Source organism: Herpailurus yagouaroundi, unplaced genomic scaffold (genome assembly GCF_014898765.1).
Source record: "Herpailurus yagouaroundi ecotype Mexico unplaced genomic scaffold, PumYag 189, whole genome shotgun sequence".
Classification (NCBI taxonomy): domain Eukaryota; kingdom Metazoa; phylum Chordata; class Mammalia; order Carnivora; family Felidae; genus Herpailurus; species Herpailurus yagouaroundi.
Window position 1 is genome coordinate 12,108,681 of NW_024412420.1, and position 25,015 is coordinate 12,133,695.

The following is a 25,015-nucleotide window of genomic DNA, read 5'->3' on the forward strand; positions in this document are numbered from 1 at the left end:
AGGCTCTGAGCCGTCAGCCCAGAGCCCGACGCGGGGCTCGAACTCACGGACCGCGAGATCGTGACCTGAGCCGAAGTCGGACGCCTAACCGACTGAGCCACCCAGGCGCCCCTGGGTTTGGTTTTTTAGATTCTACATAGGAGTGAAATCACACAGGGCCTGTTTTTCTCTGTCTCACTTATTTCCCTTAACATTATACCCCCAAGATCCACCCATGTTATTACAAATGGCAGGATCTCATTCTTTTGTATGGCTAGGTAATATTCCATTGCATGTACAAACCACATCTTTGTCACATACCTGTCAACGAACACTTGAGTTGTGTCCATATCTTGACTACTGTGTGTAATGCACAATGAACATGGGAATGCAGACATCTCTTCAAGATACTGACTCTTGGGGCCTATCCCTATTGTCAAATGTCCTTCATACTTCTCTGACAGCATGAAGTCAAAGGCTTCCCAGGAGATCTGGGGGCCTGGCTGCTCAGTGCAGCACTGAGCTCCTGGGAGTAATGGGTGTTGGAAGGACATTGATGTCTGCACGTTCAGGATTTAATAATCCAGAAGCATATTGTGCTCGCCTTTCGGTGAACCCCAACCTTCCTTTCAAGTCCCTGGCCTCCATGTTCATTAAAAAATTTGATCACCAGTGACCTGGGCCCCAGTGCAGCTGACACTGCCTCAGTCCTTTCATTTCTGCTCTGGCCCTGACGTGCTCTAGGGATGCTGAACAGCCAGGGCTCAGTGGCGGGAGAATCACTTGCTAGAGAAATCTGTCTGCAGCGAGGAGTCCAGTGTGGAGCTAGGAGATGGGAAAGGGACAGCGGGAAATAAGAGGTTTTGCCCTGCTGAGCAGGAAAATATTGTTTTCATGGGCCACCAGGAGGCAGGGATTGGGGCCAAGATGAAATTTTGAATTCTCTTCTTTTTTTTTTTTTTTTTTAAATTTTTTTTTCAACGCTTATTTATTTTTGGGACACAGAGAGACAGAGCATGAACGGGGGAGGGGCAGAGAGAGAGGGAGACACAGAATCGGAAGCAGGCTCCAGGCTCCGAGCCGGCAGCCCAGAGCCCGACGCGGGGCTCGAACTCACGGACCGCGAGATCGTGACCTGGCTGAAGTCGGACGCTTAACCGACTGCGCCACCCAGGCGCCCTGAATTCTCTTCTTTTGAAGGGAAGAAAAACAAGAGAGAAATAGCATCTTCTGTAGCTGCCGCCCAAATAGCTTTAAGGCCAGGCCAACCTTTGGGTCAGGCATCCGCTCCTAGTTTCCCCTCACACCTTTAAATTCTGGGAGTAAGACTTTTCTCCAAATAATTTTTGAAAGGGTGATTTGGGTTATGTCCTCAACAGCTTCTTTTTTCAAGATGTGATTTTGAGGTTTTTAACCTTTGAGGTCCCACTGTCTCTGCGATTCTCACTCTGAACCTTAACGGAGATACAGCCCTGGAGACTTGACGTGGTTTGACATTTTCCAGGCCTTGACATTGAACCGGGACGTGTGGTATGAGAAGTGACTCTCTTGGTCCAGCAGGACACACTGAGGGGCTTCCCCGAGGTGGGGGCTGAGACACCCGGGGGAATCCTTTCTGTCTGGCCTAGGTGACTTCGTGACGGCATTTGTAGTGTGACCAGCTGGGCTCAGGGGCACAACCTAAGATCGAAGAACAGGTTTTTCTTTGGCATGGCCTCGCACTTCACAACAGCCTCAGTAAATGTTTGTTGACAGCATAAATGGTATCACACACAGTGAGAGGTGAGGCATTAACCCGTGTTTGCATAGCACTTCCTTTTACAAGGCCCCTTCAAGACGTCTCATTCCCACAAGAGTTCTGTGACGAACCTATTATCATTATTATTGTATAGGTGAAGAATCTGAGAATTTAATGAATTAAGTGACCCACCCAAGGTCATACAGCGAATCAAGAGTGGGACACGTCTTCAGGCTCTAAATCCCCTGTTCCCTCCCCTATAAAAAAAACCCTAGATTTGTGGCCCAAAGAGCTAGCTTGAAAGAGACTATAACTGCCTAGGGAGACAAGGACGTTAGAAGATTGGCCTTGATCGATCAAGTTGTCGAAATGGGGTATTGTTGGGCATATGAGAGTCCGTTATATCCTGTCATTTATGTATCTGTTTGAAATTTTCTATAATGAAAGGTTTTAGGGGCACCTGGGTGGCTCAGTTGATTGAGCATCCAGCTCTTGATTTAAGCTGAGGTGTAGAGCTCAGCGTTGGGAATCCAAGCCCTGCAGGGGGTTCCATACTGGGCATGAAGCCTACTTAAAAAATAATAACAATAATATAAAATTACTTGAAAAAAAGCGATAGCACTACTAGGCATTTATCCAAGGGATACAGGAGTGCGGATGCATAGGGGCACTTGTACCCCAATGTTTATAGCAGCGCTTTCAACAATAGCCAAATTATGGAAAGAGCCTAAATGTCCATCAATTGACGAATGGATAAAGAAGATGTGGTTTATATACACAATGGAATACTACTTGGTAATGAGAAAGAATGAAATCTTGCCATTTGCAGCAACGTGGATGGAACTGGAAGGTATTACGCTAAGTGAAATAAGTCAGTCAGAGAAAGACAGGTGTCATATGTTTTCACTCCTATGTGGATCTTGTGAAACTTAACAGAAGACCATGGGGGAAGGGAAGGGGGAAAAAATAGTTACAAACAGAGAGGGAGGCAAACCATAAGAGACTCTTAAATACAGAGAACAAACTGAGGGTAGATGGGGGGCTGGGGGTGAGGGGGAAAATGGGTGATGGGCGTTGAGGAAGACACTTGTTGGGATGAACACTGGGTGTTGTGTGTAAGCGATGAACCATGGGAATCTACCCCCAAACCCAAGAGCACACTAAATACACTGTATGTTAGCTAGTTTAACAATAAATTATATTTCAAAAAGTTTTAAAAAAAGAATAAACCTGTGCTGTGTGCTCAAATCATACCCCTTTGAAACACTTCTTAGGTAAATCTCACTTTCCCATCTCCAAGTCTTCTTGATTGCCTGAGATCTCATTGCTGATAATGGCTGCCATTTATCTAGTATTTATTGTATGAGGTACTCTGGTCGGTGCTTTCTTTCCATGTCTCACCATCTAACCTCACAACCACCCTGTGACTGTGCTACTATCCCTATCTTGCAGATGAGGAAACTGAAGCTTAGCGAGGTCACAGAACTTGCCCAAGACCACACCTTCAGTAAATATCACACCTGAGGTTTGAACTTGTATCTGTCCAGCCTGAGAGCCATATCTTTCATTCTTTTTTTTTTTAACGTTCATTTTTGAGAGAGAGCACGCGCGCCGGTGGGGGAGGGGCAGAGGGAGAGGGGGACGGGGGATCCGAAGCCGGCTCTGCGGTGACAGCAGAGAGCCCGATGCGGGGCTCAAACTCATGAACCCCGAGATATCACCTGAGCCGAAGTCAGACACTCAACCGACTCAGCCACGCAGGTGCCCCGATTCTTTTTTTTTTTAATGTTTATTTATTTATTTTGAGAGAGTGAGTGCAAGCAGGGGAGGGGCAGAGAGAGAGGGAGAGAGGGAGATCCCAAGCAGGCTCCATGCTCAGTGTGGAGCCTGTTTCGGGGCTTGATGCCAGGACCTCGAGATCATGACCTGAGCCCACATCAAGAATCAGATGCTTTAAAAAAAAAAAAAAAGAATCAGATGCTTAACCAACTGAGCCACCCAGGTGCCCCACCTTCTTTGTTTCTTTTTAAGATTTTGTTTTTAAGTAAACTCTATACCCAACGTGGGGCTCGAACTCATGACCCTGAGATCAAGAGTCACACCATCATCAGTGGAGCACCCTCTTGGAGGCAGTACTATTTGAAATGTGCTTTCATTCTCCTCCCCTATGAGAAACTCTGAACATGGACTGGAGACTGTCTTAGCCCCGATGCTGGAGACATAGGACTTGGAAACAGAAGCACTCTTTCATTTGGCCAGGCCTGTCTGTCCTCACCTCCCGTAGGGGGTTCAAGCACTTAACTTTGCTTTGTAATCTCAGGTGGATGAAGCTGAGCACAGGGGTCACGGTTAGCTTTTCAGTTCCTGCAAGCGGAAACTTCTACCAAAGACGTGGGGAAGCAAGTGGTTCGGGGCGGGAAGGGGACGACTGTCTTTGGAAGAGATTCCAGGTTCCATGTCTCTTCGCGGGTTCACAGGAGACCGCCCTTTGTCCCCTGATTGGACCGGCCTGGGTTAAAGGACATCAAAACCATCCTAGTTGGGACGCGTCCACCTTGAGACCTGCCTGATTTCAGCCAAATTCAGGGCTGGCGCGGCCTCTCTCAGGTCGAGCCTTCTCGCACTAGTGGGAAGAGCCTTGGGCTGTTATCCGGTGTGATATCAAATATTTAGCTGGAGAACTTTCAGAGCTTTGGGGATGCGGGGAACTGTTTAGATATCAGATTCTCTCCTGCCAGGTCAAGCAAACCTCCTGTTGACGAATGGCTGTGTTTCCTCAAGCATCTTTCCCAGCAGCGAGTTATCTTGTGAGCCCTTTAACTTGCTGTCCAGCTGAGAGGCCCCAGGCCTGCAGAAGCTGTGCTTTCTAATCCCCGTCTCGGGCTCAGGCGGCTGCAGTGGGCGATGGAAGGTTGTTTACAAGAGATGAAGGCCCACTGCCTCGCACCTGGTTTCTGTCTGGCCCACGCTGACGGGTCTGAAGGATCCTTCATTATCTCAGCCTCTCTTCTCAGGCAGCTCCTGCTGTCATGCAAGCTTGGGCCTAAGGCAGCTTGGACTGGTGTTTCAGTCCCCGAAAAGCAGCTTGCTGAGGGGCTGGGGAGAGCCACGTACAGGCCTGCGTACCTCGCCGCGGCCCCCACCCCCACCCCAGTCTGGGGGCAGCAGGGCTGGATGGGGCAGAGGCTGCTGAGGGCTTAGATGGAAGGTCAAGTGGCCTTGACTCCAGCTACCTGGGGGGTGGGGCATTGTGCTCCTTCTCTAGTTGACCGATTTGGGAAATCGGAGGCCAAATGACCCATCTGCTCTTTTTGCCTCCATGGGGGTAAGAGAGGAAGGGCATCTACTAGGCAAAGGGTGAGGTCTGTGAAGGACAGGGACAGACAAAGTAGAGAAAGGCTCACTAAGATATAGCCATCTGGAAGGATGGCGGTGGGCGCCGAGGGCTTGGAAGCCCCCTCCCTAAAAGTCCCTGAAGATAAAGAGACATTCATGATAATAACTAACGTTTATGGGGTGCTTACCATGCACCCAAGCCCTGTGCTAAGCCCTTGATCTCATTTAATCCCAAGAGGTAAATACTCTTATTGCATCCGTTTAGCTGCTGAGGAAATAGGGGTTTAGAGAGATTAAGTATACAGCCAGTAAGAAGAGCTGAGATTAAACACAAGATAGCTTGGCTCCAGGGTCCCAAGCCTTGAACGACCATGCTGACCTTGAACGAGCATGTGTAGTGGGCCACCGAGTCGGGAGTATAGAGATCGTGGCCACTGCGTTTAGGAACACCGGTGCCTGGTTCTACTCGGTGACACCCTGGTCCTTGAACCTGGACTGAGGAAACAGACGTCGGTGGGGAGTTTGGAGAAGCAGGTAGCAAAGGGGGAGTGCAAACGGGCCCCTCAAGGAAGCTGAATTTGGAGAGGGGGCAGGAGACCACGGGGCCGCTGACAACGTTGGGGGTTTTGATGAGGCAGATTCCCATCAAAACAACGGCTTCCTTTTCACTTGGACAAATCCACTTGGTGCCCTCCACCTTCCTGGAAAAAAGTCAGTAACTCTTTGAAAATGAACTCTGATAGTAGATGCAGGAAGTTAATAATCTCAGGTTGTGGAGTCTACTCCAAATGGTTGAATGACGAGTGGTCCCTCCGGGAAGGCGTCTCCTCCGTCCTGGGACGGAGGTTTTGAGTTGTCTGGATTAAGTCACCACCCTCCCCTGCATTGAAGGAACATCAGGCCAGGTCAGGGCCTCAGTCCCAGGAAAGGCTGGTCTAGGACGTAGGAGGTCTGGGTTCCATTTTTGATTCTACTGCTGGGTTGCTGCGAGACATTAAGAAAGGGGCTTGACTTAATCCCTGGGCCTCCTCTTCTACAGCAAAGATGTTTATCCCGTTCCCTATCATTAAAATGTGACAAGGACAAGGACAAATGGGACCCCTTAAAATAAGTGTCAGCTACATACAAGGCAAGGTGGCTTTGATAAAGGTAAGTGCATGCCTCTTCTCTCTCTACCTCTTTCCGCTGCTTTCTGGGTCTCTTCTTTATTGGAGCAGCCAATTCAACTCCCAGGACCTCACTGAGGGGTAGGAAGCATTGACAGAAGGCCTTCAAGCTTCGTTTCCACAACTGCAGCTCCTATCTGACCCCTTGAGGACAGACTGGTGGAGACAAGGGGAGATTGGGGTGGGGGGAGGGGACCCACTGGTTCGCACTCTCCCAACCCGACGCCGCCTGGGCTGGGATGGTGACAGGGCCTGGACTCTGCGTTCGAGGCTTGTGGACAAGAAGCAGATAAACTGCACCAGGCCTCTTAATGAACCCAGCGCCAGCTTCAGATAAACTGTCGCCACTTACTCCTCCCAGCCCTCCCTTCTCCAGGAAGGACTCTCCACTTTGCACAGCAAACTTGGTTTCCGGGGAATGTTCTGGAGTTACCCCAGTACCGGGGAAGCTCTGGAGTTACCTCCGACGAGAAGCCTGTCTGATTCCCCTTAGCTCTCAATGAATCCAACTCTCAGGCCCGAAGAGAAGCAGGAAACCAGCAACCATCCGAAAAATACAGGTAAAAACCACTAGGGAAATGTTAACTTAAAAAAAACATATTTCCCAGTACTTCAGAGTATCTGCAGATACGTTCTTTTCTTTTTTTAATTTAAGAAAGCTCCACCCCCCATGTGGGGCTTGACCTCAGGACCCCCAGATCCAGAGTCGCATACTCTACTGACTGAACCAGTCAGGCACCCATGTGGACATGTTTCTAAAGACGTAACTAAGGTAAACTGAGGCCGTTACCGTGAGTCCTAATCCAATATGGCTAGTGTTCTTATATGAAAGAGGAGATTAGGACACAGACATGTTCCAGGTGGGGGGTGGGGGGAGACCATGTGCAGACGCAAAATGATGGCCATCTACAAGCCGAGGAGAGAGAGACCTCAGAAGAAATTAACCCTGCCAACACCTTGATCTTGGACTTCTAGCCTCCGGAATTGTGTGAAAATAAATTTCTGTGTTCTGCTTTCTTGCTTTTTACTACTCTTTTTTCCCTTCATATCTCCTTTGCACATTACAAATGGGTCAATTCTGTTTAGAGTGGTTGGAAGCCCCATCCCAGATCAGCAGAGCAGTTGTAAAGATAAGACTAAAATCTGGGACTCCTGCCTCCCACCAAGAATATTTCATTATAATATCTCCCCTCCTATTTATCTCAGTAATTCCCTCAACCCGATGCTTTGGTTTGGCCCTTGGAGACCTGGTCATGAACATTCTAAGAAATGGGTCATCTCTTTGTAGGTAAGTAGGACAAGCAGATTCAAGCTCCTTTCTTCTAAGTTGCATACTACTAAGATTACGCTATGAGCTTGCAAGAGATACACACATGTTAACTAACACTTAATATTCCCGAGGGTGTGAGTGAATCGTCATTCTTATTAGGAAAATGAAGAAGCTTCTTCTGAAGGTATTTGAAAAACAGATATGTGTTTCTCATCTGGGGTAATGTCAGTGCTCAGAAGCAGGTTGAAATGACCCCAGGAAGGTCTTTAAACACTAGGATAAGGCCCACGCCCAGTCAGGACTGGGGATGACATGAGGTGCCTAACCTCAAGCATATCTGTTCCAACAGCTTTAAGATTCCATAGAAATTTGGCAGGAGATAGTTACAACGTACAGGATATGATCTGGCAGGATCAAGGACCTTCTGATTTTAATCTCAATGTTTTACATCCAGGGTAAATGTTTTTAAATGAAAGAGATAGGAGATTTCTCTCTCTCTCTCTCTCTCTCTCTCTCTCTCTCTTTTCTTCTCACCTAGCTGCAGAGTTTGGATGGATTGGTATTATTCTCTAATGGTTCACCTAAGAAAGCAAAGACATACCATAAGTTTCTTTCTTTTTGTGGGGAGCAGGGGAGTGTGGAGCCCCACACAGGGCTTGAACTCACGACCCTGAGATCAAGACCTGAGCTGAGATCAAGAGTTGGACCACTTAACTCACTGAGCCACCCAGGAGCCCTGCTATAAGTTTCTTCCATTGCCCCAAACATGGCTGCTCATACATCTCCAATCACTTAGCAAGACTCTACTGAATTCTGAATGAGTTCTGGATGTTTACTTAGACGGCGATGCTCATTGGTAGCACCATCCTTTTCATTTGACTAGTAAACAGTCCATAGCCTTCAACTCGAAGCGTGATCCATGGACCAGGGTCTGCAGCACCACCGGGGAGCTGGTGAGAAGTGTAGGTTCTCAGACCAACCTACATCTGACTCAGAGTCTGCAATTTAACAGCACCCCCAGATGATCCATATGCACATTTAAGTTTGAGAGGTGCTGGTTCATATTACATTATCTCATCTGATTTTCTCTTCTACCCGTGAGGTGGGCAGGGTGGATATTATTATTTTCATTTTATCAGTGGAAACTGAGACCCGGAGGTGACGTTACTTGCCCCCGCTCACACAACTACACGGAGGAATTGGAATTTGAATCCAGATCTTTTGACTCTAGATCCCTGGCTCTGTCTACTACGCCATGATTCTGAAGGACAGACGAGCGGTTGATGCAATGCAAATGAGTTATCGTGGGACCCCTTCGTGCGTCTGTTTTTCTCACGCGTAAGATGCTCTCTGAAGGAGGGAGCGTTGTGCTGATGAGCTCGGTCGTCCCTTCTGTCCTCTATCCTGCAGCCATCTAACAGCATCTCTAACCCTGGCCAACTGCTTCACAAGTGCAGGCTGTTAGCAATAATTGCCAGCACCTGTCACAGTGCCTGGCATTTAGTAGGCACTCCACAAATGTTTGTTGAGCCAAATAGAATTACCTAGCATTAGCAAGAGCTTGCAGCTGCTGATTACCAAGGTGCATTGGTGAAGGAGTGTTGTGAGTCTTTGTGGCTCCTCTCTCTCGTCCTAGAGAAACATTCAAATTACAGGGCCTCTTGACAAGAATTAGGGGCACCACCTTCTTAACCCGAAAGGCAGATCTTAAAAACAAATTCCATTGTCTGTGTCTGCCTCCTGAGTAGGGACCAAGCCAGGAGCTGCAAATGCCTGGAGTTGATGAGTGTGGAATTTACATGCTTACACTGGAAAACAGGCTTTGCCGCATTTTCTTTGACTGGAAGCATGGAGTGTGGGAAAAGTCAAGAGCATCGACTGAGCCAAGTTTGAAGCCAGGGGTCAGCAGAAAGATATTACTGGGTGACAGGAACTGCGATCTGCCTGTAAAAGTTGGCTGAAGTTTGAGGCTTCCTCCGAGATTGTTGACAATGGGAAAAACCTAAAGTTAACCAGACAGAGGATTTCAGCGCAGCTAATGACACAGGGCTGAGTAGGAAATGCCTAGGTTTTTTTTTTTTTTTTTTTTTTTTTTTTTTGCTTGCTTCCCCAGGAGAGCAGAAATGAAGCGAAGCTCCGAGGAGGGCTGAATTGTTATCCTGTAAGAAGTTTTCTGAAGATCTGGGCTATAAAGACAGATCCCATTAGTAAATTTGACAGCTATAACACTTCTCCATGCATTTTAGTATCTTACACCAAAACATACATGAAAGGAATATGTTGTCTTTTACAAGGAAGCTGTCAATCCTCACCCTCTCTGAGCAGGACACATACTTGGGGGTTCTTCCACCTGGGTAGGGCTGGTTGTGCTGCTTAACCCACATGTTCTCATCCAGCCCTCTTGGTGTCTGGTGAAATCTGCGAGCCATAAGACAGATAAACCCGTTAACTCTGTCTTCCTTTGTACGCGTCGGATTCTAAGCTACAGAGTGAGCCCCAGATGCAACAAGATGCAATGTGGCCTTTGATCATCTGAACATTAGAGAGGCTGGTTCCTCCTCATCCAACTCCTTTGTCAGCAAAATGACTACTTGGCTTCCACATAACAGTGGGTAGGGCTGGGATTCAGCTCTTCTGGTGTGGGTGGAAGAAAGCCCTCCCTTTGCCCCAACCCTGCTCAACTTGTTTTGGCCAGGAAATCTGCTGCCTTGGGATTTTGGAAGAGTTGGAGCAGAAAGAAAGACAGCACTAGCTTCAGGCTATGTCTATTTCCGGCTTCAAGTGGTTGTTCTCAGAGATGCGTAGCCCCCTTCCTACTTCCTTTAACTGAGTTGGTTGGTTTGTTTCATAGCACAGCTGGCGGGGAGGTAGATTTCTTTTCCTTCCTGCTCTTCCCTCCCTACCGCCCCTCAATGAAATCTCCTACCCCAGGCTATTTGCTGGTTGATTCACTCATCCAACAAGCATTAACGTGTAGAACGCTGTATAGGCTGACCACTTCCTCCTTGCACCCCCAGTGGCCTCCATTCAGACTTCTGTCACCACATTGAACAGCATTTCATTGCCTTTATTTGCTCTGTTTGCATGTATTTTCACGTAAAAGACAATGAATGTCTTAAGGGAAGGAGTCATATATATGTATTTTTAACTTTATTTATTTTCTGCAGAGGGAGGGGCAGAGAGAGAGGGAGAGCGAGAAAATCCCAGCCAGGCTCTGCACCACCAGCGTGGAGCCCGACATGGGGCTCGAACTCAGGAACCGTGAGATCATGACCTAAGCCGAACTTGAGTCGACGCCTAACCCACTGTGCCACCCAGGCACCCTGTCATATTTGTTTTTAGCCTAAGCCAAGTTTTCTAGCACATGGGAGATATTCAGCAGCGTTCATTAAATTGGATGAACAGGGCAGTGGAAAGGATAATGATGAATCAATCAGAGCGATCAGGTCTCAGAAAAACAGCAGGTCTAAGTTCTTCTGAGTAGCCTGGACCCGGGGTAAACTTCCAAAATGGTCCTGGGTTTGGACATTTGACCTTTTCAACCTTGGCATTGCTACAGCCTCAGTGTGGTTGCTATGCTGTTGATAACGTCACAAAGATGTTTGTCAGGACTGAGGACGGCTGATAATTTATCATCATTTTGAGTGCCACAAAGGACATTTATCAGTGATAGAGCATTGATTGGAAACTCTCGCAACAATACACTCTTCCCATTGATTTGTAAAATTACCTATGTATACATTCATGTTCATTTTTGTGTGCGTTCTTGAACAGAACCGTAAAACGTCAGAAGTGGAGCGCCTGGGTGGCCAGTTGGTTTAAGCGTTCAACTCTGACCATGAGTTTGCAGCTCATGAGATAGAGCCCTGTGTCAGGCTCCTTGCTGACAGCACAGAACCTGCTTGGGATTCTCTCTCTTTCTGCCCCTCCCCCGCTCACTCTCTCTCTCCCTCAAAATAAATAACATAAACTTCATGGGGCGCCTGGGTGGCTCAGTCGGTTGGGCGCCCGACTTCAGCTCAGGTCATGATCTCACAGTCCGTGAGTTCTAGCCCCGCGTCGGGCTCTATGCTGACAGCTCAGAGTCTGGAGCCTTCTTCAGATTCTGTCTCCCTCTCTCTCTGCCCCTCCCCTGCTCATGCTCTGTCTCTCTCTGTCTCAAAAATAAGTAAAAACATTAAAAAAATAAAAAAAAAAAAGTAGGGATGCCTGGGTGGCTCAGTCAGTTCAGCGTCTGACTTTGGTTCAGGTCATGATCTTGCTGTTTCAAGCCCCACGTCGGGGCTCTGTGCTGACAGCACGGAACCTGGAGCCTCAGATTCTGTGTTTCCCTCTCTCTCTGCCTCTCTGCCCCCCCCCCCACACTCTTTCTCAAAGGTAAATAAACATGTAAAAAATAAAAAATAAAATAAAATGTTAGAAGTGAAGATTGTAGAAGGAAAGTCACCTGCTGCTTTTTTTACCAAGGACGAATTGAAGCTCAGAGACCAAGAACATATCAGCAGCTGTGGAAGAACTGAGACAAGAACCAAAACCTCCCAAGTCACGAGAAAATGCTTAGAAAGTACGGAGGAGATAGCAGTGGCTGAGTAAAAGTTGCTTCCTTCTCACTCAGGAGACCTGAGCACTTTTTCAGATTTCCTTCCTGCTGGAACAGGAAGTCTCTCAGTGTCTCTCAATCTTACTCCTTCTCTCTGTCTCTCATTCTCTCTCTCTCTCCCTCCCTCCCCATTGCTAACATTTATTGATCGCTTACTACGTTCCAGGCACTTCGATATGCGTTCATTCAATCTTCAACTCCGTGAGGTAAGCCCAATAATAATCATCACAGTTATTATTATTATTGTGCCCATTTGATAGAAGAGGCACGGGGAAGTTAAAGAACTTGCCCCAGATCATACAGTTAGTAAGTGGCAGAATTGGAATTCGGACGTGGGGCACCTGGCTGGCTCGGTCAGTCAAGCACCTCAGGGTTGTGAGTTCAAGCCCCACGTTGGGCATGGGGCCTACTTCAAATCCCGCTTGGACTAGGAGTGAAAGGGTTGCGTCTTCATCTTTTCATGCCCAGCACCTAGCCCAGGGCCTGGCTCAGAGACGGTGCCTAATCGATACCAAATAAACAGAGGAACGCAATTCTGGTAGAGATCAGAGGGTTCCACGATTGCTCAGCACGTCTACTCAGACAGAGCTCCCGAGTTGGGCACAGGATCCAGTACATCCGCTCTCTTTGCTTGGTTTCCTGGCGGTGCAGTGCCCCGCATGGGAAGATGGCTTCGTTGGTTGGTGTAATGCAGACCCCTCCTGGGGAGAAGACTGTGCTGGGGGGACTGGGCAGCCGCTGGTATGACACCCCTCCTTCCTTCAGCAGTACCTTGACATCTGGAGCTGGGAATCCCTTTACTCTCCTTGCGGGTTTGGTTGGACCTCCCAGACCATGACTGAGCTACGCCTGGTAGCATGGGTCTCATCAGATTATTGTGGCTTATTGCCTACTGCACATTGGTCTGCTTTTTTTTTTTTTTTTTTTTTTAAACCAAGGCCAATGTTTCCAAACCCATGCTCCTAAACTGGGAGAAGAGTCCGCGTCACTGGCCCTGAGATCTGACCGGAGGCTCTGCAGCGTGCCTTTTTGGTTCGAAACCCCTGCACGGGAAGGTGTCTGGTCCAGACCATGTTCACGTCTCCGTTGGGTTTATCACCTCCGCGGGCCGCTTGCATGCGGCTCGTCAAAGCTCGATAGGCCCGGTGTTCGACTCCCCACATCCTGCTCCCTCTTCCTGCTAAGGGGACTGACCTGACCCAGGCCTGGCTAGACAGGGTGGGTCACCACCGTCAGCTCTTCGCCCTTCCTCATGGCCAGGGAGTTCCGAGGTCCCACTGGGAAAGGGCCTGCTGTCCGCAACCCCTCTCCAGGAATGTGCTCTCCCATGGGAAAGGATGAGGAAGCTTCCACCCTGAGCCCCCAAGAGAGGCTCAGACAGTCATACATAGGAGGGGGAAGAGAAGTCCCCTGTGCTATAAATACTTCTCAAATGTCTCTTGTAAATCTCCAGATGTGTCAGCCAGGCACAGGGAAGAGAGCCTGAATTAGAGCCGATTAGAGACCATATTCTCCCGGAGGAGGGCAAGCCTGCCTGTCAACCGGAGCCCCGCGCGGCCGCGGGGACCACCTCAGGAGGCGGCGGCGAGCTCTGGGAGGGACGGGCACCGTTTGCCCGTCGCGCCGGGAGCGCGGGGGTCGTCCCCGGGTGTGCCCTCGTCCCCGAGGGTGGGGGGGGGGCAGGGCGCGAGGACGACCCCAGACGTGGCAGAAGCCAACTGCCTGGGCCGGTGGGTGATTTATGAAGTGCTGAAAAGCATCTTCGAAGCTGTCATTTATCTTAGAGCTCTCAGCCTAAATAAACACAGAATCTGCCTAATTATAGTTACAGTGGAAACACAACACCCAAACGGCCTCGCCTCGGCTGCTGCCAGCCCCTGTCCTGCCCAGCTCCGCCCTGGTCCCGGAGCCCGGTCAGCACACAGCTGCACCCTAGCGGCCTGCCTCTCCCAGGCGCCCCGTCTCATCCTCCCTCCCGCTTCTCTCTCCTTCTCAGACTCACTCAGGCTCACTCGTGCTCCCACCAGCACACACCCCTGCAAAGAATTTGCCAAGAGCAGAGGCACCGTTCGTCCCGCCGGGTACCCGCACCTGCTGCACCCATCCGGCGGCTGCAGGAGCCCGAGAGGACCCCTGGCCAGGATGTTCCCACGCTTTCCCTGGCCTGGGAGCTTCCTCGGGTTGTAGTCACCTTGATTCAGCCTGGCTCAGGGGACTCCTGCAAGGTCACGGGAACATTCTCTGGTTGACCAGGTCAGGAGAGGCAGAAGGGGAGGGGTCTTGGGTTTCAGGTAGGTAGAGAAAGGAGAAAATTCTTTTCCTGCCTTGGTGATTTTGTGTCCTTCCACGAAGGAGGGAAAGGCTCCTTTTGCTTGATGATTCTTCTTCTCCATTCCTGTTCCTGGACTTGAACTTGGAACTTCCCTTCCTCTTTTGCATGTGGGAGTCCTCCTGCCTTTGGAGACTCTCCTGCCTTGGACTTCAAAGCAGAGAGACAGATACTTCAACAGCAACCAGAACAGTGATATCACAGGATGGTTCTGGATGAAGTCCTTATCCATTGGGGTACCTTCTCCAGCTTGGTCTTTGTCCTGGGCGGTGGGGCTTAGGGCCAGGGCCGTGTTTGACCTAGAAAAGGAATAACAACCAAGGGGAATCATAGTCCCTTCCACTCTTCAGAAACCAGTTCTCTAAAAATGGGAATTTCGGGGGCACCTGGGTAGCTCAGTCGGTTAAGCATGTGACTTCGACTCAGGTCATGATCAGGTCAGGTTTGTGGGTTCAAGCCCTGCATCGGGCTCTGTGCTGACAGCTCAGAGCCTGGAGCCTGCTTCAGATTCTGTGTCTCCCTCACTTTCTGCCCCTCCCCCTCTCACGCTCTGTCTCTCTCTCTCTCTCTCTCTCAAAACTAAATAAACATTAAAAAAATACTTAAAAATAAAAAATAAAATAAAATAAAAATGGGAATTTCAGAGCCCAAGGCAGTGCATCACCAGGGGCAGCTGTAGATTTCATCCATGTGGTATTAACTTACACACGAGCACGCACATTACACTAGACATATAACTCACCCCTAATTTACTGCTGTCTTTCTGTGTGTGCAGGGTCTTGTTCTCAGAGACAAATTTGGGGATCTAATAACAAAGTAAAGGAAGGATTCCTCAAGGGCAGGTGTAATCTGAGTAGGCCCCCTGGAGGATGAGGGCTTTGGAAAAGAGGATAAATAAAGCGCTGCCGCCTATAGTTGGATGGGAAAGGAGAAGGGGCCTGGAGGAAAGTAAAAAGGAGAGCAAACATGGAAGACAGAACAAGAAGAGGAAGCAACTCTTCTTTCTCGATAAGAGCACAGACCTGGGAAGTTTTAACCCTAACCTTGCTTCCCAGCCCAGCTGTGACTTGTTCTATCAGAGCGTTACGGACTGTAGTCGCCTGTGTTACAACATTGAAACTGAGTCACGGCAGTCCATACCGAGGGCCCGTGTAACTGCGAGAGGCTTAGGCAGCTGGCTTTAAGAGAGAGGCTCCTGATTCAAGCTTTTTGATGCTAACAGCAGTCTCTCTGCCAGTCCGTGGGTACCTCTCCTCTCCAAAGAGCAGGATCCCCTTCCCCTAAATCCAGTCTGCTCAGCCAAGTCTTGGAATCCTGCTCAAAGGAGAAAGTCCGGGGCTTTTCCATAGTATTCGGAGGAGTGTAGCAAAGGAGAGATCCTTTTTTTTTTTTACTGGTTATACCACTGCTTATCCATTAGAGTAAGATAAAACTACCTGTTCCCTGCCTGGCTCCCAGAGCGCCAATTCAAATGAATGAGGATGTAAAAGCTCCTGGTAAGAAAATCTCTCCCTAGGTAGTTCCAGATGAAAGAACAGCTCTTTAGCACTTCTAGTGAGTTAGACCATGAGGCCTCTCCTTATAGCTGGCTGGGGTAATCTCTGCATTCTTTTTTCTTTTTCTTTTTCTTTTTTTTTTTTAATAAGAGGGGAGCATAAAGCCTCAGAATAGTTGAAGGAGTTTCCTGAAGTCACACAGTAAATCACTCTTAAAGGCTTGATTCTCTATGGGATCACAAATGAGTTTTAGGAATATTTGCTTTGCATTAACTCTTTGAAGGCAAGACAGCAGGAAAGCACATTTTAAAAGGGCACACTGCAAACTGATGAGAAAACACAGTTTTAAATCTTTTTTTTTTTTTTTTTAACATTTATTTTTGAGAAACAGAGAAGACAGAGCACAAGCAGGGGAGGAGCAGAGGGAGAGGGAGACACAGAATCCGAAGCAGGCTCCAGGCTCTGAGCTGTCAGCACAGAGCCCGACGCGGGGCTTGAACTCACCAACTTCGAGATCATGACCTGAGCTGAAGTCGGATGCTTAACTGACTGAGCCACTCAGGCCACCTGGTTTTAAATCTTTAAAAAAATTTTTTTTTAGTTTATTTATTTTGAGAGAGACAGAGACAGCGAGCAGGGGAGGGGCAGAGAGAGAGAGAATCCCAAGTAGGCCCCGTGCTTTCAGTGTGGAGCCCGATGCAGGGCTCGAACTCATAAACTGTGAGATCATGACCTGAACCCAAACCAAGAGTTGGACGCTTAACTAACCGAGCCACCTGGGCGCCCCGAGAAAATTTTATTTTATTTTTTTAAAATTTTTTTTTTTCAACGTTTATTTATTTTTGGGACAGAGAGAGACAGAGCATGAACGGGGGAGGGGCAGAGAGAGAGGGAGACACAGAATCGGAAACAGGCTCCAGGCTCCGAGCCATCAGCCCAGAGCCCGACGCAGGGCTCGAACTCACGGACTGCGAGATGGTGACCTGGCTGAAGTCGGACGCTTAACCGACTGTGCCACCCAGGCGCCCTGAGAAAATTTTAATAGAAAGAGGAGAAAAACTCTCTCCTGATGTTCTGTTTTGCTGAGTCATTTTAGTTTTTGTGGGTCTCTCTGCTTTTCTCTCCTTTTCCCTTTCCCATTTTCCCCCTTTGCTTCAACTCTGCCTCTTCTTCCCTCCTTCTTAGCCCAGTCAGCAGTTTTGTCCCCAGGATACTTTGCTTTGCTTTTTTTTTTTTTTTTTCTTTTTTTCTGCCAGCCTTTTCCTGCCAGCGACCAAGGCCTCCCTTCCCTCCTGACTTCCTCAGTTGATCCTGTGCAGAAGCCGATAGCTTATCTCCATGCAGCAACAAGAAAGTGAGATAGTGGGCTCAGAAGCCAGCAACCCAGAGCATCCTGGGAAACGGCCTGGTGTTGTGAACTGTCCGGTCCCCCGCCCCATTCCTACCCCCAGCAGAGATCACCAGTAGACGCTTCTTCCCTCTCGTCCTGGTCTAGTCTGTGTTTCCAGAGTCAGATTAGGGCAGACGAGAGAACAGGTCCTGGGCGGCTGAGGGTGTACCCCATCCCCTTGACTTTCAGATGTCTTAACTTCAAAAGGAGTTCAAGCCCTGATTTTTTTTTTTTCCTCTCATGTGCTGTGCAATATCTGAAAAGTCATTCAGTCTCTCTGGGCGCCAGTTTCTGCAAGCAGGTAGGATCCAACTGGAGCAGGCCCTTATGTATTTGACCCCAGGTTTGGAGCCCTGGCTGGTCCTAGCTGAGGAGTATAAGTACTTAATTTTCATTTCTAGTAACTTCTGGGGCACGTCCTCATACTTCTCCACTTCCTTCTCCTGTCATTCCATTCTGTACCCCAATGACCTGACATGGAAATTTTGTCCCGGGCAGGAATGATCTCACCTGGAGGGCCCGCCGTTTCAATGCTGAGAAACCCCCTGGGGTTGGAAGTACGTTACTCATCAGTTCTTAATCGAATAAATATGCAACTTTCCCTCTACCAGAAAAATACCTTCTGTTCCCACCAGGCAATAAAACGTAGAGCGACTGCTTCTCTTTTTGCTTCCGTCTAGGTTGGCGGTTCTCGAGTGGGAATGATTTTGTGGCCCGCCCCCACCCAAACACAGGAGATCTTTGGTATTGTTTGGAGGGTTTTCGGTTATCACGATGGGGAGGGGGTCGCTATTGGCATCTAGCGGGTAGAGGCCGGGGATGACGATGCACTGGACGGCCCCCTACATCAAAGAATTCTCTGGCCCAGAATGTCAATAATATGAAGGCCGAGGAACCCTGGTCCAAGTCATCATTTAGCAAGGTGTTTGGTGAAGTTTCGGGGTTCACGGAGTGTGGAGAAGTGGCAAGAATTTGCTCTCAGAAGCCTCACGTATGTTAGATAGGTAGTGCCTCTGGGTCAGGAGACCTCCTATCTGAGAAGAGAGACCTAGTTCTTAAACCCATACTTGGGGAATTTACAGTCTAAAAAATCATATAGGAATATGATATATTACACCAGTATTTATCCATTTAACATATATTTATTAAGCTCCTACTGTATGCCAGGTCCTATGGGTGGAGGCCCTAAATGAGTCCTCAATCTATGCACCTGCAAGGGAGTTTCCCTTCCTTTGGTCCTGTTTCCGGTCACCACTGTGGGCAAGTTTTGACCAATATACTTGGGAACGGAAAGGACGTTTCAGAAGGAAGGCAGTATAAATAGGTTCTAGGGAGCCGAGTAGTTAGTTACATTGGATGCATTGGGGGAAGTGCTTAGAAAAGTGGAAGCCAAACTGGGGGGGAGGAAAAAGGGCCTGGGCTCCAACATAAGAGCAGATAAGCCTCCTGGGTCAAGGAGGGAGCTTGACCAGAGTGGGGAGGCTGCTGAGAGGTGAGGCCTGGTCATTGCTGTGGGACTCGGGCCGGGTGATTGAAATTCTCGGAGTTGCGGGGCGCCTGGCTGGCTCGGTCGGTGGAGTATGTGACTCTTGATCTCAGGGTCGTGAGTGCGAGCCCCGCGTGGGGTGTTGAGATTACTTAAAAATGAAATCTTTAAAAAAAAAAAAACCATCTGAGTTGCATGGGCCAACAGTATTGGAACTGGATGGCTCCGTTTTGCAATCCACCTCGGAGTTCATGGTCTGTGTTGTATGAGTATGGTAGGAAGAGAGAAACCATGGCAAACCCAGGGCAGCCTGGAAATGCTCTGCGTATTTTCACATGCAGATCCATGTTACCTCCTTCTTTTTTTTTTAATTTTTTAACGTTTATTTATTATTGAGAGACAGAGAGACACAGAGCATGAGCAGGGGAGGGGCTGAGAGATGGAGAGACACAGAATCTGAAGCAGGCTCCAGGCTCCGAGCTGTCAGCACAGAGCCCGACGCGGGGCTCGAACTCACGGACCGTGAGATTATGACCTGAGCCGAAGTCAGACGCTTAACCGACCAAGCCACCCAGGCGCCCCATCCTTTTTTTTTTTTTTTTTTTTTAATGTTTATTTATTTTGAGAGAGAGAGAGAGAGAGACAGAGTGCGAGCAGGGGAGGAGCAGAGAGAGAGGGAGACACAGAATCCAAAGCAGGTTCCAGGCTCTGAGCTGTCATCATAGAGCCCGGCGCGGGGCTCGAACTCACAAACTGTGAGATCATGGCCTGGGCCGAAGTTGGCCGCTTAACCGACTGAGCCACCCAGGCACCCCCACCTTTACCTACCTTGCACAGTGGAATTCCCTTGCCAAGGGTGAAGGAAAAGGAGGGGCCCCAGAAAGCGGGAGCTCTCGTCAGCATTGGCATGAGCGGCAGTCGGCCAGATACCTGATTCTCCATTGTTCTGCCAGGAACTTTAGAGATGTGAGCGGATTCCTTTTCTCACGTAGTAGGCTGCAGACAGAGGAGGGTTTTTTATGGGAAATATTACGTGCATTCATTCATTCCACCAACATCTATCGGGTGCTTACAATGTATAGAAATTATTCTATTCATTATTCATTCATTCGCTTACAGTCGTATATTGAACACCTGCTGTATATGTGTGGCACCATGCTACACGCTTAGGGGACAGAAACAAAACACAGCCCTTTTCTCAAGAGTTCGTGGTGGGGGAGGGGCAACCATTTCTTAAATTCCTACCATGTACCGAGCCTCAAGCCAAGAGCTTTATGTACATGGTTTTTGCAATACTCAAACTAAAGGCCCCAACAGTTTAAGCCAATCAGATAGCAGTTAAATTTAAAATAGAAAAATGTAGGGGCGCCTGGGTGGCGCAGTCGGTTAAGCGTCCGACTTCAGCCAGGTCACGATCTCGCGGTCCGTGAGTTCGAGCCCCGCGTCGGGCTCTGGGCTGATGGCTCAGAGCCTGGAGTCTGTTTCCGATTCTGTGTCTCCCTCTCTCTCTGCCCCTCCCCCATTCATGCTCTGTCTCTCTCTGTCCCAAAAATAAATAAACGTTGAAAAAAAAAATTAAAAAAAAATAAATAAAAATAAAATAGAAAAATGTAAAATAGAATTACCCTGTGAAGCAACAATTCCACTTGTGGGTATATACCCAAGAGAACTGAAAAGCACGCCCTTGCGCACGGCAGCATTATTAAAGGTGCAGGCAACTTAGGTGCACGTCAACAGATCAAATGAATAAACAAAATGTGGTGTGTGCATCCACGGAGTCTCACTCAGCCTTAAAAAGGAAATTCTGCATTTCCCGTGCTACAACTCCGATGAACCTCAAGGACATGATGCTAAGTGAAATAAGCCAGTCACAAAAAGACCAATTCTGTGCGGTTGCCCTTATGTGAGATACCCAAAGTCGTCGAGTTCATAAGAGACGGAAGTGGAATGATGGCTGCCGGGGGTTGGGAGGAGGGCAGAGTGGGGGTCGGTGGTTTCATGGGTATAGAGTTTCGGTTTTTCAAGATGAAAAGAGTCCCGGAGATTGGCTGCACAGCGACGTGAATGTACTGACCTGCACCCTTAAAAATGATGAAGACGGTGAATTTTGTTATGCACATTTTACCGCAGTTAAAAATAATTTTTGAAGTTTAACCCATATACCCTAGGTCTGATTCTAAGGTCCCACTCTTTTCCACTGCAAAAACAACTATCAGGTAGGAGGGAAAGGAATGCATCATTCGAAGAGTCCAGACGAGGAATAATTTATTAGCATGTCGATCTTTGCATCCAAAGATAACAGCCTTACTATTCTGGAGGGCGCATTTGGGGCCAGAAAGACAAGTACTAGCCACGAGCCCCACTCCGAGTCAAGATTTAAGATCTTTTTTTTTTTTTAATTCTTTTTTAATGTTTATTCAGTTTTGAGAAAGAGAGAGAGAGCACAGGGGGCGGGGGCAGGAGGGAAAGAGAGAGAGGGAGACACAGAATCCGAAGCAGGCTCCAGGCTCCCCACTGTCAGCACAGAGCCTGACGTGGGTCTTGAACTCACGGACCGTGAGATCATGACCTGAGCCGAAGTCGGACGCTTAACCGACTGAGCCACTGAGGCACCCCAAGATTTAACAACAATTAGAGTCTGATGCAGTTAAAGATGCAGACTTCCCTAGGTCTTTCTTCAGGAAGATCTCTGCCCCAGTCTTCCATTTCACCCAATCCCTTTCTGCCGGCTCATGCTGCTTTGCGGGGGCTCAGGGCTGAGAGCAGAGGTCACTCCGGGGGAATCAAGTATTCCGGAGCGGAGTCGTGGGAGGGGTCGGCTGGCAAACCCGGGAAGCAGGCGAGGTTTGGCTTTCAGGCCTTGGGCTCTCCTTGTCTGCAGCTGGCGCAGGGCTGAGTCTGGAGCCTGGAGATCTAGCTTCTGCTACTGACTTGCCATGAGACGCCGGGAAAGATGGTCTCCTTCTCTGGGCCTTGGTTTCCCCAGCTGCGGCATGTAGGGTTTGTTCTAACATGAGTTCTAAGGCTCCTCCTCTGGCCTTGGCCTTGCAGGAGATTTGAACCTTTGGACCCCTTGACTCTATCGGTCCTCCTTCTCTCTCACACCTTCTGTTTCAGCAAAACTGTTCTGCACTTGATCTTAGCCAAAAGGCCGAGAAGCGATCAGCAAAACTGTTCTGGACAGGCTCTGATAAATCCATCAGTGCAGAGACACATTTTCTCCCAAGGGTATTTGCATTTCTGTTGGCATCCAGATGAGAGAGACTGAGGCTCTCTTTTGATTGGAAGGAGCAGGGCAGACATGGTGGGGTGGAGGGATTCACCCCAAGCTGCCAACTGGCAAAGCAGGGCCTGGCCCAGGGCTCAGTCCTTGGGTGCAGATCTTGGCCCACCTCTCCCAGTGTGGCACAGACGTGAACCCACCATGCCGCCTCTTCTGCCAGGGACTCTGCACGGGTGCTGGCAGCCCCCCTGTCCCCGGAGAAGTGAGTTCCAGCTCAGATACCGATGAGGTCATCGAGATCCCCCGGTCTGAGCTGGAATTTGGCAGGACGGCTCATGGGGCAGCTGTTTGCGGTTTCTCTTCTCCTCTGAAGGAAAGTCTGAGCAGATGATCTCCTAGGTGCTGCCTGTTTCCATGTGAGGGAGAAGCAGGATGTGGCTCCAGATCAGTGGAACGGGACGGGGGTTGGCAAGGAGAGTCTGGGGCGACACGTAAGCGACATATTTTGTGAGATGAAAGATCCCAGCTTCTTTCAGTAACTTCTTCAACTCTGCTTTTGTTCTTAGGAAACCTCATTTCGTCCCCTAATATTTATTCATGAGGACTTTGTGTTTTTGGAGACTTTGAGGAGCAGCTGCTTTGGGTCTGAGGGAATTCATTCCACTGCGAAGACAGCTTTTCATCTACTCAATGCAGCCAGGCTCCTCATCAAGAAACATCAGCTCCTTGGGGTGCTGGGGCCTCCAACTCCAGGAGGATTAATGTGCAGTTGTGGAGGGCTCCCGACATGCTCTGCTCTTGGCCAGCCGGGCCCTGGGTCCTGGGGACAGGGCAGGGGCGGCTTCGGGGACACAGAGGAGGCCACGTGATAGGACAGACATCCCTGCCTGGGGACCTCACAGAGCCTCTTAGGCCAGCAAAGCACTATAGTGGAGGCTCCAAGAGCTCGGAGTTCCAGACAGTTTCGTCTTTCAGAGGCTTGTGTCTTGAAGGAGAAACCAGAGACTTCTACCCACCAGAACACAAATACAACGTGACATGCAAACAAATGCCCGGTGGGGAGGGCCGGGCTGGTTCAGTCACGCAGAGGGGAGCTAGGACTAGAAAAAGACTTGCACAGGGTGGTTTTGACTGGGGGAGTCAGGAATTCTAGAATGTCAACCTTGGGAGGGACTTTAAGTTCTGGTCTAACCCTCTTACTTTCCAGATGGAAAAATTGTGAGAAATGACACGTCTAAAGTCTGCATTGAAGATGAAATTCAAATATACATTTTCTGGCCCTGGCCCAGTGCACTTTCCTCTACAGTTGATCTGTAAATGTCTGTTTTTTTCCAACATTTTAGGGCTTCACGTGTCACTAACCCTATGACTTCCCAGCTAGCTCCTTCTCTAGCCCTTTTTGTTCTGAGCTCTCACTCATCCTTCCCCTTAAACAGTTCACTGCTTGCTTGCTTTCCCTTTTTACTGGTAATGCAGGATTTCATTTATTCTGTCCGTTAATAACTACATTCGAGAACATTTATAATATTAATGGAACTTAATCTAAGAGAAGTTCAACTTACTTTTTCTTACGTTCCGGTATCGATAGTCAAAATGATCATGGTCAAAATTATTACGTCAAAAACTTATGATAGGCGCTTGGGGTTAGTCTATATACAATTTCTTTTTTGGCATAAAGTTCCTGGGCTGCAAGAAAGAACATTTGGTTTGTTTCACTCGTAGGAATGTCTCTTAGTGCTGGGATGGCCTCTTCTTGGAATTTCTTCTGCTGTTGATTTTTTAGCATAGTTATCTGTGATTGTATGAATGGAATTGAGTGGAGAGGACTCATCATGTTTATTCCAAATAAGGGTACATAATTGATTACTAGACTAATGAGGAGGTAGGCAGGCAAGGCCTCTGCCCAATGTTGTTGGGGCCCAGAGGTACAGCCTAAGGAGTTTAGCCAAGATTCAAGAATCAAGTCAAATTGGGAGCTTAAGAAAAGAGCAAAGCCATTAGTCACTCTTTCTGGCAATGGTGAGGGTGAGTTTTCCACCATTTTCCCTGTGGCTTAGACAATCTTGGTCCTTGAAGTGCCCGTTCAGGCCCCTCCCAACAACTCAGCTACGTCAGCACACTGCTGTCTTTTTTTAATGCCCGCCTGCATAACTCAGCTCTGTCACAAGCCTCTGTAATGCTCGTGGGTGCTAAATGTAATGCTCCAAGTTGCATGTGAATGGGAGAGTCCTGGCAGGAGGCATTGACCTTCTATAAGATGTAGGGAAATCGGGACAGTACTGAGTTCTTCCCGAGGCTCTGGACCGGTGCCTCTAATGTCCACTGTCAGCCCTTCAACCTGACATCCAGTGCCATACTCCAGGGCTTTTACCTGGCCCCACTACCTGGCTACCTTCTCTCCACCTTCCACCCCACCTTCCACCCCACCTTCCACCCCACCTCATTCATTCCAGGACCGGAAGTTTTTTGTGACCGGAAGTTTTTTGTTTTCGTTTTAGTAATCTCTACCTCCAACGTGGGGCTAGAACTCACAACCTTAAGATCAAGAGTCGCATGCTCTACTGGCGAGGTGCCCCAAGGACAGGAACTTTTTTTTTTTAATGTTTTTGAGAGAGGGAGACAGAGATAAAGCGTGAGAGGGGGAGGGGCAGAGAGAGAGGGAGACAGACTCTGAAGTGGGCTTCAGGCTCTGAGCTACCAGCACAGAGCCCAATGCAGGGCTTGAACTCACGAACCTCGAGATCATGACCTGAGCGGAAGTCAGATGCTTAACCGACTGAGCCACTCAGGCCCCAACTACCAGAACTTTTAAAAGTGTTTGTGATTGAGGGATGCCTGGCTGGCTTGCAACTCTTGATTTAAGGGTTGTGAGTTCGAGCCCTGCGTGAGGTATGGAGATTACTTAAAAAAAAAAAAATCTTTTTTTTTTAAAATTTAATTAATTTATTTTTAAAATGTTTTTATTGGGGCGCCTGGGTGGCGCAGTCGGTTAAGCGTCTGAC

At 48.7% G+C, this 25,015-nt stretch overlaps 1 pseudogene; it reads right to left on the reverse strand.

Moving 5' to 3' along the window:
• Positions 1 to 23,625: 23,625 nt before the first annotated feature.
• LOC121045175 (phosphatidylinositol N-acetylglucosaminyltransferase subunit P-like) lies at positions 23,626 to 24,054 on the reverse strand (annotated as a pseudogene).
• Between the last annotated feature and the right edge of the window lie 961 nt (positions 24,055 to 25,015).